The sequence below is a fragment of the Erigeron canadensis genome, chromosome 7, assembly GCF_010389155.1.
Source record: "Erigeron canadensis isolate Cc75 chromosome 7, C_canadensis_v1, whole genome shotgun sequence".
Classification (NCBI taxonomy): Eukaryota; Viridiplantae; Streptophyta; class Magnoliopsida; order Asterales; family Asteraceae; genus Erigeron; species Erigeron canadensis.
The window spans coordinates 19,146,324-19,165,387 of NC_057767.1; positions in this window are offsets into that span (position 1 = coordinate 19,146,324).

Consider the following 19,064-nt stretch of genomic DNA (forward strand, 5'->3'; position numbering starts at 1 on the left):
CGTTGAAAAATTCATATTGAAGGTTGACTTTTATAAGTCCCAACTCAAGAGATGGTACTAACTGAAGACACCTCTATGTCAATGGTGAGATTTTTTTGCAATATAAACAGTGAACTGGAGACGACCAGTTATAGTGAATGTATACCAAGTCCTTAGTTAGATTACTTAGCAGGTGACAATAAGGAAAAGACAATGCAATAAGTAAATACAACAAAGTAAAAATGGTGAGACCACGTTGTAATTTTCAAATGTAGTTTATTTATTGATGATAAATAAAATACAAGGTTGTTGCGGAACCAAGATAATACATAAGTGTAAATATCCTAACAACCTATGAAATACAAATGATCTATACTTGGAAATTCTTTTTAACAATCGAAACACTTAAAGTTGTGAAGTGTTCCCTATTACGATTGAGAGAATATTGCAAAAGTACACCAAGAATATTGCAAAAGTCTGAATATGCAAAGTTATATTCTTGTTGTGCAAAGACCTCTATTTATAGACAAAGTTGGCATTGGGATTCCAACTTTGTCGTATAGATATGGTTGACAGCATTTAAGGAAACTAGATGAGTTCCTTTGAAATGCTTGATAAGGTAAGTCAAGATGTTACTTTATCTAACCTGCTTTATGCACTTTTGTACTTTAATCATAGACAAATGATATTGTCTGTATAAAGCTGTATAAAGCAAAAAGGTCTTCCTCGTAAACAGTGTAAAGCATTGTAAAGGCTTTAGACTGATATTCTCCAGTTTCAATCTGTTTAGAATGCCAACTGGGCTTCGCTGCCATTGTCATTCTCTATCTTCCACTTGTTGTCTTCGACGTCAATTGGAATGTCTTCAGTTCTGATCAGATCTCAACTAGAGGAAGTCTTCAGTTGCATTAACTGCATGTTGCATCTAGACTTCAATATATTTCTGGACAAATCTTTTGGTCTCCAGATGCAACTAGAGACTGGCCAGTTTTAGTTGAAACTGGTCCTAACAAATTCCCCCTATTTGTCTTGAAATATTGCCAAGTCTGTTCAAGTTCTTATAACTATACAAGTATGAACTTGAAAGATTTGTATGAGTAAATCTAATCTAAGTTTCCAAGGCATTTTTATAGATCATCAAGTGCCTTGGTTTTTCCTTTTTTGTTTGTTAGATTTAATCTGTTATCTATCTTGTGGTTACAATCTGGCAACTTGTATATACATGATAAAATTACAACAGTTACAAGAATATAAGTAAAATTACAAAATAGATAACTGAAGAAGAACTTAAATGGATAGCCCTTCGCCAGTTCTCCTTCGCTTTGCAACTGAAGAGATGGGTTGTCTATCTTCAGGATCAAAGTTCAATCTTTTCTCAACATCTTCCTTGAACTTGATCAGACTTTGAAGTACATAAACCCAACCCTTTTCGATCTTGTTCTTATGTTGCCTTGCCTCCAGTAGATTCAGCATCTCAACCTGCTCTGAATGTCCATATTGATGAACATCAGGATTCTCAGTCGTGAGTTGTGGTCCATTCAAGTATTGAATGGTTACCACAAATTGCCTTCCTCCAGGTTTGATTGTAACTTTAATTTCATTAACTTTTCCTGGATGATATCTTCGCTGAAGAACTTCACTTAAGTATGCACGTGCATCAAACTCATTGACCAGTTTAATCTGGGCAGTGCTTAGTTTCTGTACAACAGCTCGGATATCTTCAGTGGATGGCTCATTGGGTTCCACCTATGTCCTTAAGTTTGCATCCCTTGACAAGGGTTTAGGCTTTGATTTACTCTTAGACTTGGGTGGGTTCAACACCTGTTTGACTCTTTTCTTTATCTGCTCAGTCCTTTTCAAAATCCCTTCAGCTCTAACTTCCTTGGCATTCTCCACTGATATGTTTAAGTTTCTAGCATCATGCCCAGCTTCATCATCAGGATAGTCTTTGTCCAGATTGATTTTAATCATATCATTTACCAGTCCCACTATCCTTGGGTCACTCTTGACCTTCCTGTATTGCTCCAGTGAGATGCCCAACAGATTGGCATCATTTACACTAGTATACCCGATCCTTGCAGTTGAACCCTTGAGACCAGCAAATTGGCTTTCTTTTGTTTCTTTCTTTCATTTATAGCATTTCCAATTCTAGCCAACCTCTTGCTGTCAGATTCAGTCACTGGAGGAAGCTGATCAGGATTTCCAGTTTCCAATAGAGGTACATCAGTGGCTAACTGGGCAGATTCATTAATTGCAAGTGCCTTGCCTTTATTCTTCTTCCCCTATCACCTACATCCTCAAATTCTTCAATTATGTGCATACCAGCATCAGTACTGGCAGCAACAACCAACTCTTTCCCAATACTTGAACCTGGAGTTTGAATATGAGTGCTGGGAATATGAACAGATCTTCCCCGCTTGGCAGCATCTAGTCCTTTTCTAATTGCATCAAAATCTGAATGACTTGAGGGTAAGCGATCTAGAGGCTGCCATGACCCCATGTTCTTGCACTCCATAAATCATGCGAACTGTCCTCCAAAGATGATTGACTTCTTGTGACTGGACCAAAACATTGCCATTTGTTTAATTTTGGCTAGCATGAATTGCTTTAAGTATCGTCAACTCATCTGGAGAGAGCCCAGTTGCACCAACGTCCTTCACAACTTCCTTATCCTTTTTTTTGCCAACTTCAGTTGTCAGATTATGTATAGTGGTGGAGTGTTCAGACACCTTGCTGGCCAGAGTATCTAGACTGCACCTCAACTGATTGATCTCAGATGTAATGGGAGTGAGATCAACCTGGGGCGATGCAGTCTTGGTGATCTCAGACATTACCCTTTCCAGAAATTGTTGTTCTTCAGCAGCCAAGGTTTCTTCTATCTTTTGACCAACTGAAGTGGCCAACTGGTTACCAAAGCTCGATCACATCCAGACCAGGTCTTTCAATAAGCAACTTAACCTGTCTTTCAAGCTCCTTCAAATCAACCTCTGAAGATCAGACAATTGTGTTCAGCAGGATGGTAATTGAGGATGTGACCCCAGTTTGAGTAAGTGCAAAAGCCTCCCGTAAAGATGCTGCCAGTAGATTGGGGGAATTGACCAACTCATTGAGCTTGTTAAATACCAAGTCCTCATTTGTAGAGAACTTATTGATCCCAAGGTCAACCACTTTGACGTTTGTAATGTGTTCTTTCTGGTACCTGGAGAGGGACTTGGTATTCTTATCAAGTATCTTTTGAATATCCTCCACCCTTGTAAGAAGGTTGTGGATATCGGATTGAAAAGATATAAACTGGCTATCCAGTGACGGAGGGGAAGGTGTCACTGGACCAGCTCCAAAAGCTACAGGTACAACTGGAGGAGGTGTTACAAATGTTGGTTCTCCAGATGTAGTAGCACTAATTGAGACAAAAGGAGTTGTTGAAGAAAGAAGGGGAAAAGATGCAAGTTGGCGTACAGGCTGAGAATGCTCAGGTATGTACGCCGGCGATGGTGGTGTTAGAATGTGTCTATTTCTCGGCACATTCATAGAAGGTAGTAGTTGTCTTGAGGCGAATTGTGGAACTTCATGAAGTGTGGAGAAGACAGTAGGTGAAACTGAAACTGGTTGAACTAGGGGTTGATTAGAAAAGGAAGGGAGCTGATCATGTGTAGATCCGTGAATGATAGGAGTGGCTGAACAAGCTGTTCAGGCTACTGATGACCAGTTCCAGTTGCCTGGATGGTTTCACCAGTTGGGGGATCCATTGCCGAAGCATTTTCTCCCTGGAAAGAGCTCACCGGTGCCTTAATCACAACTGCTCGATCCTCAGATGTAGTATCATGGGCCGTAGAGTCCGGAACTTCGATCTCTGGCTGTGACTGGCCAGAGACTTTGTCAGTTCGTGCTTCAAGAGTGTCAGAAATATGGCTCTGCAAGTTAAGTGCTGACACGGACTCTAATTTGGGCTGGGCTGACCCAATAATAACTTCACCACTTCCACCTACAGCAAATTCGGAAGTGGTTGCCTGCTGTTCATCCCTTTGACTATCTCCAGCATCTTGCCGCGAAGAAACTGGAGGGCTGGCAATGGTACTAACGTCAGTGGCAAGATCTGACTGTCTCCTAAGGGGCTTCTTCAATGTACGTTTTTCCTTTGGAACTACCTGGACACCTGTTGGGAGGTCTCCAGGGTGAGAGAGTGGAAGACTGGCAAGCTGGAGCTGGCGGGAAAAGACTGCTGCCCAGGTTCAACAACCGTCACAGTACTAGCAGATGAACTGATGGGTCCCTCATTATTTTGAGGCCCGCCCAGTAGTTTTTCTAACTCACCTTGGATTGGTGCATCAGTTTTAGAGAATGCCAGCTACATTCTACTTGGAATCTGGACCTCTCCAAGTGATGAGCTAAGAGAGTCCAAATTCCTCAGCATCTCTGGGACAGTGTAAAGAGACTGAGTGTTGTGATAAGCATCACTGCCTAGGATCTGAAGAAAACATAATGACAAGTATTTGTAGAAGGTTATACACAATCCCCTGTTACCCTTCAATTTTTGCACAAAACTTCGAAAAAGAATCTCAGCAAAGTCCACTCTAAGGCCATTCCACACGCAGTAAGCCATTTCTGCTTGTGTAGAGTTGATCTGGTCGAGTCCACCAGAGCTTCCTCCCATGCTCTCCACAAGATGAATGAAAAAGTATCTCCATGAGGGTGTGAGGCCCTTCAACGTCATGGCACCTTTTGTCTTCAACACCCCATTCTCCAAACATTCCCTGTTTCCCATGTCGAGGAGCACCTGGCGATAGTTTATGTTCTGGGAGATGACTACTGGAGTCTCACCTTCTCTCTAGTAGTTAAGTTGCAGGGCATCCCTCACAGTATCCGCTGTGATGTTACACTCAACTGTTCCATCCTTGAGAGTGAAGGAGATGGATGAACAGTCTTTAGATAGTTGTGAAGTATACCAGAATTCACACAAGTAGTCATGGTACAACTTGAGTGGATTGAGAGAAAAAGTCACACCAATAAGAGAATCCAGAAGGAAATGTTGGATTCTTCCGATGAGAAAATCGGCGGCTTGAACCCCTTTCAAACTAGCCATGGGGTTATTAAGGTTTAATTTAATTAATTTTGCCTCAGGGGCACCATGTGCACGTTTGATTTGAGAAGATGGATTGTATGCAACAGTGAGCAGATTTATATCTCTGCTGCGAGAAGATTTAGGAGCCATTTGATTATTGATAAAGAAAGAAATTGAAAATTTGGTAATTAGGGTTTTTGATAAGAAGCTGAGAGAAAAGAAAGTAATTGTTGATGATTGGAATTGAATGAAGGAATGTGAAACGAAAGTAAATATGTGAAAGTAAATACAGGGTATTTATAAGCTGGATTCACAATCCCAAAGAATAACCAAGAATATTTTATTGTCAAAAATCAAAACTTTAGATATTTTGTTGAAAATGAGTTTGAATTTTGAGCCAAAACATTCAATTCTTAGTGTCAGCATTAAATGCTATGACAGCTTGTATACCCACTCGCCCACTAACTTTCCACAATCCCAATAAAAGTGCTTCTTTTTACAACATGGTAATGACACATCATGTGACAGTTGTAAGTGGGTTAAAACACTTGAGTATTATCACGTGTCACACAATTGACCAAGTATTCTTACCGTTATGAAATCTGGTTAACCTCCAGTTTGAAGACAAGACCAAACATTTATACTGGAGGAACATTCCAGTGCCAGTTTTAACTGGAGAACTCTCTAGTTGCAAAAGCAATTTTTAATTAGAGAAATGTTTTGAGTCTTTCCCCCTAAACATGAGATCCATTTGATCAAGGACTGGTTTTTGAGTACATCAAGGCGTTCAATATCCAACCAATCAAGGATCACCTGAACCATCCTCAACTGGAGGGCCTCACCAGTTTAATAAAGATTTAACATGCCTAGTTCGCTGATGAGATGTTTAAAAGTTTTCTCATCGAGAGGTTTTGTAAAAACATCAGCTAACTGTTTATCAGTGGGAATGAAATGAATTTCAATATCTCCTTTCATAACATGGTCACGAATGAAATGATACTTGATGTTCGTGTGTTTTGTTCTGGAGTGCATCACTGGGTTGTGAGAAATAGCAATTGCACTGGTGTTATCACAAAAGATTGGGGTCCTTGTGTATTTTGACCATAATCTAGTAACTGGTTTTTGATCCAGAGAATCTGGGCACAACAACTTGTAACACCCCGCTAACGCGGAATATACGGGATGCACAGATAAGCACAATTGCACATAGTACAAGTTCCAACACAGCCATTAACATTAACAAAGAACAGAAGTACGATAGCTATTACAGAACATAAGATGCACTCAAAATAGTCAATGAACATAACACAGAACAATTGTCTTTTTAGAACAGAACTTGAACTGAAGTAGCAAGAAAAGTCTTCATAGCTCCTGATCTTGTATGCTTGAACAATCGCCAAAAGGATGAGCTTAGAAAGGAAGACTCCTATACTAACAAGATCTAATTAACCTAGCCTAAAAAGCATGTAAGTTCAAAAGGTCAACTGCAAAAGTAGTTGGTGAGATTCACATAATGTACGTTTAGTTTACAGATACTTATATATGTATAATAAGAACAAGATCATAAGTTTTGTACGTTGAACCAAAGTACTTTGTAATAATATGAACTAGGTCAAGATCTGCACGTTGAACATAAGTACTTTTAAATAATAAGAACTACGTCAAGATTTGCACGTTGAACATAAGTACTTGTTAGGTCCAGTTTAAGCTATAAACTGGAGCTCTCCAGCGACATCTGGAGAGCATGCAGAATTGTCCGAAATATTAGAAGTCGAGTTGCATTGTACAGTTTTAGCAACTGATGACTTCCTCCAGTTGAGATCTGAAGACTAGAATCTGAAGACCTTCCAATTGAAGTCGAAGACAACAAATGGAAGACAGAGATTGGCAATGGCAGCGAAGCCCAGTTGACAATCTACCAGATCAATCAACTAGAGAATCCTCCAGTGTAAATGCTCTTACAAAGCTTTACACTGATTACGAGGAGGACCTTTTACACTACATCCTTTTAACCGGACAATAATCTTGTCTCTGGATAAAAGTGCAAAGATGTAGAGTGGTTGAATAAAGTAACCTTTTGTCTTACTTTATTCAGCACACAAAGGATTATTTAACAATACTTTTGTGTGCTGTCAACCATATTTGTACGTCGAAGTTGAGATCCCAATGCTCAATCTTCGACTATAAATAGAGGTCCTTGCACAAGCATTTTCACAACTTTGCAAACACATACATTCTGCAATATTGGTGAACTTGTGCAATATTCTCTCAATCGCAAAAAAGAACATTTCACAACTTTAAGTGTTTCGATTGTTTAGGAGAATTTCCAAGTTTAGATCAATTGTATTTCATGGGTTGTTAGGATATTTACATTCTTGTATTATCTTGGTTCCGCAACAACCTTGTATTTTATTTAAATAATCAATAAATAAAATACACTTGAAAATTACATATTGTCTCACCAATTTATATACTTGTCATTTATATTATTGCATTGTATTTTACTTACACATTCTGTCACCTTTATATATTAACTCCAGTTAACCTAGTACACAATCAATCTAAACTGGTCATATCCAGATTAATTGATTGTGTTGCAAAGTTCACTCACCATTGACATAGAGGTGTCTTCAGCACCCATCTAGCAATAGTTGGGACTTACAAGTGGTATCAGAGCAGGCAGGTTGAATTGTTTCAATTCTATAACCTAGGTCTGCTTCGATGGCTGCTGAAGGTGAAAATGGTTCTGGTCCAAATGAATCTAATCCTAATGTTACAACTCCTTTAAATACTAACCCTCCTCCTCCTACTCCTGGAGCTAACCATGTTCATGTACATTACTCCAACACTCCTGTTCCCAAATTTGATGGGAATGGTGAGACATTTGGTACATGGAAGGCTAGAATGCTCTTGCATTTTGGTGGGATAAAGAGGTATATGTTGAAAATCCTTTAGGATGGACCATATATACCCATGTCCAGTGGTGTTAGCCCTCTTCTCGACCCTACTGGGAGAAGAGGCACCAGGGAAAAATCTGAGGAACATTGGTCAGACGAGGATCGCAGACTAGTTAATCTTGATACCAGATTAAAAAACATGATCCTTGCTATTGTTCCCGAGGAACTAATTCCAACACTTGTGCTATTTCCTAGTGCAAAATCTATGTCGGATGAATTAGTTCTCCAGTTTGAAGGAGGAAATGACACCATTGTCACCAGAAAGGTTGCTCTTAACAAGAAGTATGAATCCTTCTTTGCTCTTCCCAATGAAAGCTTAACTGGTACTTATACCAGATTTACTGGCCTAATTAATCAACTTAGAGGCTTGGGAGTGGAGAAGGATATTCTTCTTGAAAAATTCTGTGATGTTTTGCCATCTAAATGGGCACACATGGTTCTTGTCCTAAGACAAGGTAAGACCTTGCATAGCCATACTCTTGCTTCCTTATATGGAGCCTTCAGATTCACTGAAGATAATGATGCAGCAAGAATATTGGCTGAGCAAGATGCTTTAAACCATGCTCAGAGTTCCAAGGTTGCCAAAGTTACTGGGCAACCTTGTGCTGCTTTAATGTCTACTGAGAATGTCCAGTTACATTCTATGAAGGAAATGTTAAACAACTTACTGAACTCTGGCCTAACCACTAATCTAAGTAATGGTTGTGAAGAAACTGACGATGATGATCTGGTAGCCATGATTGCTAAAACCTTTAATAGGTTCAAGCATAAATCTAATCGATTTAATGGGTCCAATAATGCTTCCAGTTCAATTTCTCTGGATAAGGCTAATCTTATCTGCTACAAATGTGGTAAGAAAGGTGATTTCATGAAGGAATGCAGATCTAGTCAGATGAACAACCAAACTGGTCCCATTGTCCCAAATTTTGTTAAAACTGATGATTATAAGGCCAAATACAAGAAACTTAAGGCCCAGATTGCTCTCATGTCTCTTGAACAGGAAAAAGAGAAAGAAAAGAACAAGTGCATGATGGCTCAAACTAAAGGGAAATGGGAACTCTCTGATGACTCATCTGATGATGAGGAAGAGATTAGAGATGTGTGTTTCATGGCATTAGAAAATCAACAACCTGTGGTGAAAGATGATGTTGTTTCTAGAAGATGGGTTGACATCATTTTAAAGAAGGTAAGGGATTACGATGTCGAGTTAGATTCAGAACTAAAACTGGATATTGCTGAATCATTGAATGATGACTTGTTATTTGTTGAAACCATGAGAACTGACTGTGAAAGATACTTGGAAACAGTTTTGGTTGAATTTAACAACATGAAAGGTCAAATAAATGATTTGCAAAGTGTCCAGTTGGCTCTTAAAGAGTCAGATTTGAAAAATGAGGCATTGGAAATAGATAACCAAAAACTAAAATTTGATCTTGAAAAGGAACACATGGTTATCAATTCTTGGGTACAAGCATCTGGTAAAAATTATGATGCTTTTTCAAAAACCATTGATGCTCAAAAAACTGTCTGGAAATCTGGTGATCTTCAGATGGCAGTTGTTTTACCCATAATTCACCAAATGCCAGAATCTGTTAGAGTTGAAACTCCTTATGATTCCTCTGACCCTGCCAAATCTGAATCCACTAAGACCAACCCTGTTGAGGTCAAAACTGGAGCCAAGAAGGCTAAAGCTCCAGTTAAAAAGGAATTTGGTGACAATCCTCTACCTCACAAGTCAAATGAGTCTACAACTCAAAAGACTAAAACCCCCGCTGAGCCCAAGTCCATAGGCCAGCAGCCTGATGAGAAAAGCATTTTGTTAAAAATGGAGAATCAACTCCAATGTTTGTCAAGGCAGGTACAAAGTTGTACTGGCAGAATTAAAAATTTGGAAGGAGCTTCATCTTCTTCAGTTGAAAAACAAAATGTCAAAACCCCTCCTCAAAAACAAAAGACAAAACAATCTGCTCAGATAGGAGCAAATTCTGAAAAGAAAAAGGAGGATAAAGTGCCACTCAAACCAATTGTTTTTACTCCTGAAGCTGGAGAGAACCCTCCAGTTTCTTCATCAAGTTCTACACCAAGTCAAACTCATGGGACTTCTCAGAAGAAGTCCAGTGGACCCATCAAGAAAAGATGGGTTCACAAAAATAACTAATTATTTGCTTGGGTGTGCAAGGCGATCGAAAGAAGAATATTTGGTATCTGGACAGCGCTGCTGGCCGGACTATGACCGGATGTAAGCCCCTGCTGGAAGAGTTCACTGTCTGTGATGGACCGGCATTGACATTTGGTAATGATGGAAGTGGGAAAACTGAAGGATATGGTGTTGTTGACAATGGGCAGATCCAGTTCACAAAAGTTGCATTTGTTAATGGTTTGAAATATAACCTGATAAGTGTCAGTCAACTTTGTGATGATGGATATAGGGTACTGTTCGATATTGCTCAAGGCACTGTTTTTAACAAGGATTGGAAGGTGGTTATGATTGCACCAAGAAAAGGGAGTGTGTACATCATGGACATGGAGCCTGCTCCAAAAGAGCATTGTTTCTATGTCAAGGCTGATGAGGACACCAACTGGCTGTGGCATAAAAGGTTATCCCACCTTAATTTCAAAAATATCAACAAGTTGTCAAGGAAGCAACTGCTGGATGGGATACCTTTGTTTTCCTTTAAAAAGGAGAAACCATGTCCAGGGTGTGAAATGGGCAAAAAGAAAAGAGCCAGTTTCAAGACCAGGCTGAATTTCAGTATCACTAAACCTCTTCACATAATTCATATGGATCTCTTTGGTCCAGTGAATGTTCAAACTAAAGCTGGCAAGAGATACACTTTAGTTGTGGTCGATGAATACACCAGATTTTGTTGGGTGATATTTATCAGATCAAAGAGTGATGCACCTGGTGAAATTATCTCTCTCATCAAAAGAATTAAACTCAAGTATACCAAGAAAGTGTGTCAGTTGAGAAGTGATAATGGTACAGAATTCTTTAATAAAGAATTGGAGACATTTTGCACTGACACTGGCATTTCTCAAAACTTCTCGTCAGCTCGTTCTCCAGAGCAAAATGGTGTGGTTGAAAGAAAGAATCGCACATTGATTGAAGCTGCCAGAAGTATGTTATCTGAATCTGGTCTTCCCACCTGTTTTTGGGCTGAAGCTGTGGCAACTGCTTGTTACACCCAAAACCGGTCAGTTTATGTCAAGAGACACAGGAAGACTGCCTATGAAGTCCTCAGGAATCGTAAACCAAATATTGGATACTTTCATGTATTTGGTTGTCCAGTTTATATCTTAAACGATTCTAGTCAGTTGGGAAAGTTTGATGCAAAAGCTGACGAAAGAGTCTTTGTTGGGTATTCAGATATAAGAAAAGCCTATAGAGTTTATAATTATAGACTCCAAAAGGTACATGAGACTATTCATGTCACATTCGATGAATCAAATGAAGCAATCAACAAAAGACCAACCCTTGATTTATCTTCAGTTGTCCCAGTAGATTTTGGTGTATCTGATCAAGTTCATCAATCAGTTACTGCACCATAAAATGTTTCCAGTCATCATGTCTCGGAACCAGTTAAGGAAAAGAAGAGCTCCAGTGACACCTCATTTTATCCCTCTATCAGTTTTAACCTACCTGAAAAACTGGTAATTGGATCAGATGTACGTGCCACAACAACATCAGAACCAGTTCAAGCTTCTCCAGTTCTTCAAGATATACCTTTGTTTGAAGATAATCGTGTTAACTCTCCAGTTGACACTGATGATGAAGTTGAAGTACTTTGGACTGATCCTCCTTCAGTTGCTACATCTGTTGGAGATTGTCAGGTGTCTTGCACTGATGTTGTAGTATATCCACCTAGTCAATACACTAAATGGACTGCTGCTCATCCCATCGAGCAGATTATTGGTAATCCAGATAGTGGGGTTCAGACTAGAAGAGCCACAAGTGATCAATGCTTCAACGTCACCTTCTTATCACTAATTGAACCGAAGAAGATTGACGAGGATTTGGCAGATCCAAGCTGGGTTGAAGCTATGCAAGAAAACCTCAACCAGTTCGAAAGAAACAATGTTTGGGAACTTGTTCCTTGTCCTCCAGGGTTAAAGAAAGAACCCATTGGAACGAGGTGGGTCTATCGGAACAAGATGGATGAAGATGGCAACGTTGTAAGGAACAAAGCAAGATTGGTTGCCAAGGGTTATTGTCAAGCAGAAGGTGTTGATTTCGATGAAACTTTTGCTCCAGTTGCAAGACTTGAAGCCATTAGAATTTTCTTGCCTTATCCTGCTCATTTGCAATTCAAGGTCTTCCAGATGGATGTCAAAAGTGCGTTTCTGAATGGCAAATTGGAAGAAGAAGTGTATGTTACGCAGACTCCAGGTTTCATAAATGAAATGCATCCTCACTGGGTATATAGACTGAACAAAGCCTTGTATGGTCTTTGTCAAGCCCCAAGAGCCTGGTATGACACTCTAACTAAACATCTTCTCAAAAATGGTTTTCAAAGAGGTGCAATAGATAATACCTTATTTATCTTGAAAGAAAAAGGTAATATCTTACTGGTACAAATTTATGTTGATGACATTATATTCGGGTCAACTGATGATGGAATGTGTAAAAGGTTTCGAAAATTATGTCTCAAGAATATGAGATGAGTTTAATGGGTGAATTAACATTTTTCTTAGGTTTACAAATCAAACAAACCATGGATGGTATTTTTATTAACTAAGAAAAATATGTCAGAGATTTGTTAAGAAAATACAAATATGATTCTATCCCATCAAAAACCACACCTATTTCAACTCCATTAAATTTGGACTCTGACCCAAATGGCAAACCAGTGGACCAAAAGGAATACCGTGGAATGGTTGGTTCACTGATGTATTTAACTTCTAGTCGACCAGATATTATGTTTTTAACATGTCTATGTGCCAGATTTCAGACTAATCCAAAAGAATCACATTTGCATGCTGTTAAATGCATTTTCAGGTACCTGAAAGGGTGCCTTAGCCTTGGTCTTTGGTATCCCAAAGGCTCAGGGTTAGATCTAATGGGTTATTCAGATTCAGATCATGCAGGTTGTAAGATTGATACAAAATCCACAACTGGTGGATGTCACTTCCTAGGGGGAAAACTGGTAAGTTGGACCAGTAAGAAACAGACTTCGGTCTCAATGTCTACTGCTGAGGCAGTATACATTTCTGCGGCTAGTTGCTGTGCCCAGATTCTCTAGATCAAAAACCAGTTGCTTGATTATGGTATGAAATACTCAAGAACCCCAATTTTTTGTGACAATACCAGTGCCATTGCTATATCTCACAACCCAGTGATGCACTCAAAGACAAAGCATATTGACATCAGGTATCACTTCATTCGTGATAATGTTATGAAAGGAGACATTGAAATACACTTCATCCCCACTGATAAACAGTTAGCTGATGTCTTTACAAAACCTCTTGATGAGAAAACTTTTAAACATCTCATCAGTGAACTGGGTATGTTAAATCCTCATTAAACTGGAGAGGCCCTCCAGTTGAGAATGGTCCAGGTGATCCTTGATTGGTTGGAGATTGAATGCCTTGATGTACTCAAAGACTAGTCATTGATCAAATGGATCATATTTTTAGGGGGAAAAGACTCAAAATATTTTTCAAATTAAAAATAGTTTTATTTTTCCTTGAAAAATGCAACTGGAAGTCATCAGTTGAAACTGGCATCTGGAAAATCTCTCCAGTTTGCTGGTTTGGTCTTGTCTTAATCTGGTGATCAACAAGATTTCATAACGTTATGTTTTACTTGGTGGATACTTGTGACACGTGATGTTACTCGAGTGTTTATCTGGCACTCACAAACGTCACCTGACATGTCTTACGTGTCAAGACTTTTTGCTGAAAGTTACTGCACTTTTTATGGGAATTGATGAAGTTAGTGGGTGAGTGGGAATACCAGCCGTCATAACATTAAATGCTTGATGGGAGGTATTAAATGTTTTGAATTCTCAAAATTACTGAAAATCAATTTTTACAAATTATTTCAAAATTTGGGGACTAAAATATCTTTTAGTATATATTTTGGTAATATTTTATTACCTATATATACCCCCACTAAATACCTTTCTCATTTACTTCACTCAAAATTCCTTTCATTTACTCTTCCAATCATTCACAATTCGAGATCCCTTTCTCTCTTTCTTCTTTAAATCCAAAACCCTAAATCCAATATCACAAATGGCTCCTAAATCATCTTCTTCTTCATCTCGTTCCCATGATGTGAATCTACTCACTGCGGAGTATACTCCATCACAAAATGTTTCTCGTGCTATTGGTGCTCCCATTAGTTCTAAATTAATAAAATTAAATCCAAATAATCCAATGGCATCTCTTCAAGGGCACCAGGCCGCTGACTCTCTTATTGGGAAAATCCAATCCTTTCTTCGGATTTCTCCCCTCAGCGATGCCTTTTCTCTGAACCCAAGCAAGCTGTTTCACGACTACTTGTGCGAGTTCTGGTACACTGCTTCTCTTTCTGATGACTGCTCATCCATCTCCTTTTCTTTAAAGGATGGGTCAGTCCCGTGTACCATCACCACTGGAACATTGAGGGAGGCCCTTAACCTCAGTTACTGGAGACAAGATGAAAGTCCAGTGGTGATTCCTTCAAATATCAATTTCTGTCAGGTCTTCCTTGACATGGGAAATAAAGAAGTTGTGGAGGGGATATATTGAAGACCAAGGGATCTATAACTATGAGAGGGCTTTCACCATTTGGAAGTACTTCATGGTCCACTTGGTGGAAAGTTTGGGTGGGAGTTCTGGTGGTTTGGACCAGATAAACTCCTTCCAGGCAGAGATGGCATACTGCCTATGGAATGGACTAAGGGTGGATTTTGCTAATATCTTGTTTAGAAGCCTGGTATTTAAGTTGAAAGGCAACAAGGGTCCTTGTGTCCCTTTCTCTAGATTTCTATCCCTTTGTTACATCCATATTCTGGGCAGAGAAGAGTACAATAACACGCAATCCTTATTCTCTGTGCCAGAATTATTAAGAATCTGGACAATCTTGTGTCCACTTCTGATGAAGTCCAGATTTCCCCAAGAATGCTACTTGCATTCTCTAGAACTGATGCACCACCATCTGGTGAGTCAGAAAGGCAACTGGGCGGGCCTCAAAATAATGAGGGACCCACTAGTTCGTCTGCAGGAGCTGTAACTATGGCAGAAACTGGAGACCTCCCCCTCAGGTATCCAGGCGGTTCAAAAAGCAAGGAGATCTACCAAAAGTAGAAGAAGATCCAGATCAGGACTTGCTGCATCTGACCAGTCACAGCCTGTGATTGTGGTCGCTGAAGCCGTAGCCAGTGATACTGCAACTGAGGAAAGAGCAGTTGTAGTTGAGGCTCCAGTTACCTCTTTCCAGGGAGAAGATGCCTTGGCAACGGATCCTATAACTGATGAAACTATTGAGGATACTCAAACTGGTCATCAGGAGTCTGAGCAACCTGTTCAGCCACCCCCAACATTTATGGATCTTGGCATAAATGAGGGTGAGTTTCAGCTTGAGTCTTCGGATTCATCTGAGACTGAATCTGACCAGGAGATGGCTGATGCAACTGTACTTAATCAGCTCCCTTATCTCCTAGGTCAACCCCAGAACTTCAAGTTTCAGTTTCCCCAACAAACTTACAAAGCTCAGATATACCTCCAATATTCGCCTCTCGCCAACTACTTTCTTCTATGGGTGTGCCTAGAAATAGACACATCCTAACACCACCGTCGCCGTCGTTCACACCTGAGCATTCTTAGCATGAACAACAATTTGAATCTCTTCCCTTCATTTCTATAACCCCTCCTCTTCTATCAACTGATGCTACTGCAACTGGAGAACCAAATATTGTCATACCTCGTCCAGTTGCACCAGTAGCTTTTCGGGCTGGTCCAGTGACACCTTCTCCTCAGTCACTGGAAAGCCAATTTACGTCTTTCCAAGCCGATCTCTCAAACCTTCTCACGAGGGTTGAGGAGATTCAAAAGACACTGGACAAAAACACCAAGTCCCTCTCCAGGTACCAAAAGGATCATATGTAGAATGTCAAAGTGCTTGACCTGGGAATAAACAAGTTCTCAGCTAATGAGGAATTGGTGTTTGGCAAGCTCAATGAGTTAGTGGAATCCTCCAACCAACTGGCAACATCTTTAAGGGAGTCACATCTTCAATAACCAACCTACTGAACAATACTGTCAGATCACCAGAGGTTGATATTAAGAACTTGGAAAGGCAGGTGCAAGAATTATGTAACAAACCTGGCCTAGATGTGACTAAGCTTGGTAGTCAGTTGGCCTCTTCAGTGGGTCTCAAGATTGAAGCAACTTTGGCTGCCAGTGAGAAAAGTTTAATTGAAAAGGTGATGTCTGAGATCACCAAGATTGTAGCGCCCTAGGTTGATCTCACTCCCATTACATCTGAGATCAATCGATTGAGGTGCAATCTTGATACACTGGCCAGCAAAGTGTCTGATCACTCAACAACTATATCAAATCTGACCACTGAAGTTGGTAAAGGTAAAGAGGTTGTGCAGGAAGTTGTTAAGGAAGTCCCTGTAACTGGGCTTTCTCCAGATGATCTCTCCATACTTAAACAAATCTTAAAGAGTCAAGAACACACAAGTGGAAATGTAATGACTCAGTCACAAGAGATCAATCATCTGTGGAGGACAGTTCGCATGATATGTGGAGTCTTCAAAGAGTGCAAGACAATGCAATCATGGCAGCCTCTAGATCGCTTGCCCTCCAGTCATGCCGATTTTGAAGCTATAAGGCAAGGACTAGATGCTGCCAAGGGGGAAAGGTCTGTTCATGCCTCTCGCACTCTTGTTGAAACTTCAGGTGCAGGGAAGGAGATGGTTGTTGCTACCAGCACTGAGGCTGGTGAGCAGGTGATTGAATCGTTTGATGATGTGTGGGGGGAATGTGGATAAGGGAAAGGCCATAGCAACTGATGATTTATGGAACCTGCCACCGATGCACCTATGTTGGAAAATGGCAATGTTGATCAATTGCCTCCAGTTACTGAAAGCGAAAGTCAAAAATTAGCAACAGTGGGATATCTGGTCAAAGAACGGCAGAAACAAATGAAGGCGAATCAATTCGAATCAAGGAAAAATCTTCCAACCCCTCTTGTTGATGTAACTGATGCTCAACTCCTTGGTTTAACACTTGTGGAATACAAGAAAATCAAAGAAGATCCAAGGATTGTCAATGCACTGAAGGAAATGCTTGAAGTTGAACTGGATAAACACTATCAAGGTGATGAGGCTGGACTTGATGCAAGTGTTTGAATCTATCGGTGGAGAAGGCCAAAGAGATAAGGTCAGAAGGGATTCTCAAAAGAATTGAACAGGTAAAGAAGGTGGTCAGCAAAGTATTGACTCCACCCAAGTCCAAAGGAAGAAAAACAAAAGCTTTATCAACAGATGCAAATCTGAGGACTTGGGTAGAACCATCCGAACCCACAACTGATGATATTCGAGCTGTTACTCAAAAACTGAGCACGAGCAAGATTAAACTGACAAAGAATCAGAGGCTCGCAATATTTGTCTGAGTACAGCGTGAAGGCACAATAGAGGAAGATCATGATGTTAAAGTTTCGATCAAGCCTGGTGCCAAACATTTTGTTGTTGAGGTACAATACTTGGTGGACTAAGAGAACAATGAGAACCCTGATGTCCATCAGTATGGTCATTCAGAGCATGTGGAGATGTTGGGATTGCTGGAAGGGAGGCAGAGGAAGAACAAGGTTGAAAAAGGCTGGGAATATGTATGCAAAATCTGATCAAGTTCAAGGGAAACATTGAAGAGAGATTAGGCTTGATCTTGAGGAAACAAACAGCCAATTTAATCACTTGCCAAAAGAAGGAAAACTGGGCGAAGGGCCATTTGTTTAAGTTTTCCTTCTATCTATCTGCTTGTAATTTTATTTACTTTTGTACTCTTTGTAAAGTTGTGTATATACAAGTTGCCAGATTGTAACTCACAAGTTAGATATCTGATAAGATCTACAAACAAATAAAACTAAACCCAGACATTTGATGATCTATAAAAATGTCTTGGAAACTTATAGGTTTTATCAAACTCAAGTATTTCAAACTTAAACTTGTATAGAAACAAGTTTGAAAATACTTGGCAATATTTAGGATAATTAGGGGGAATTGTTAGGTCCAGTTAAGCAATAAACTGGAGCTCTCCAGCGACATCTGGAGAGCATGCAGAATTGTCCGAAATATTAGAAGTCCAATTGCATGTAAAGTTTTAGCAAATGATGACTTCCTCAGTTGAGATCTGAAGACTAGAATCTGAAGACCTTCAGTTGAAGTCGAAGACAACAAAGGAAGACAGAGATTGGCAATGGCAGCGAAGCCAGTTGACAATCTACCAGATCAATCAACTAGAGAATCCTCCAGTGTAAATGCTCTTACAAAGCTTTACATGATTACGAGGAGGACCTTTACACTACATCCTTTTAAACGGACAATAATCTTGTCTGTGGGTAAAAGTGCAAAGATGTAGAGTGGTTGAATAAAGTAACCTTTTGTCTTACTTATTCAGAACACACAAAGGATTATTTAACAATACTTTGTGTGTTGTCAACCATATTTGTACGTCGAAGTTGAGATCCCAATGCTCAATCTTCGACTATAAATAGAGGTCCTGCACAAGCATTTTCACACAACTTGCAAAAATCATTCTGCATATTGGTGAACTTGTGCAATACTCTCAATCGCAAAAAAGGAGCATTCACAACTTAAGTGTTTCGATTGTTTAGGAGATTTCCAAGTTAGATCAATTGTATTTCATGGGTTGTTAGGATATTACATTTTGTATTATTTGGTTCCGCAACAACTTATATTTTATCAAACAATCAATAAATAAAATACACTGAAAATACTATTGTTCACACATTTATATACTTGTCTTTTATTATTGCATTGTATTTTACTTACAATTCTGTCACCTTTATATATTAACTCCAGTTAACTGGTACACAATCAATCTAAACTGGTCATATC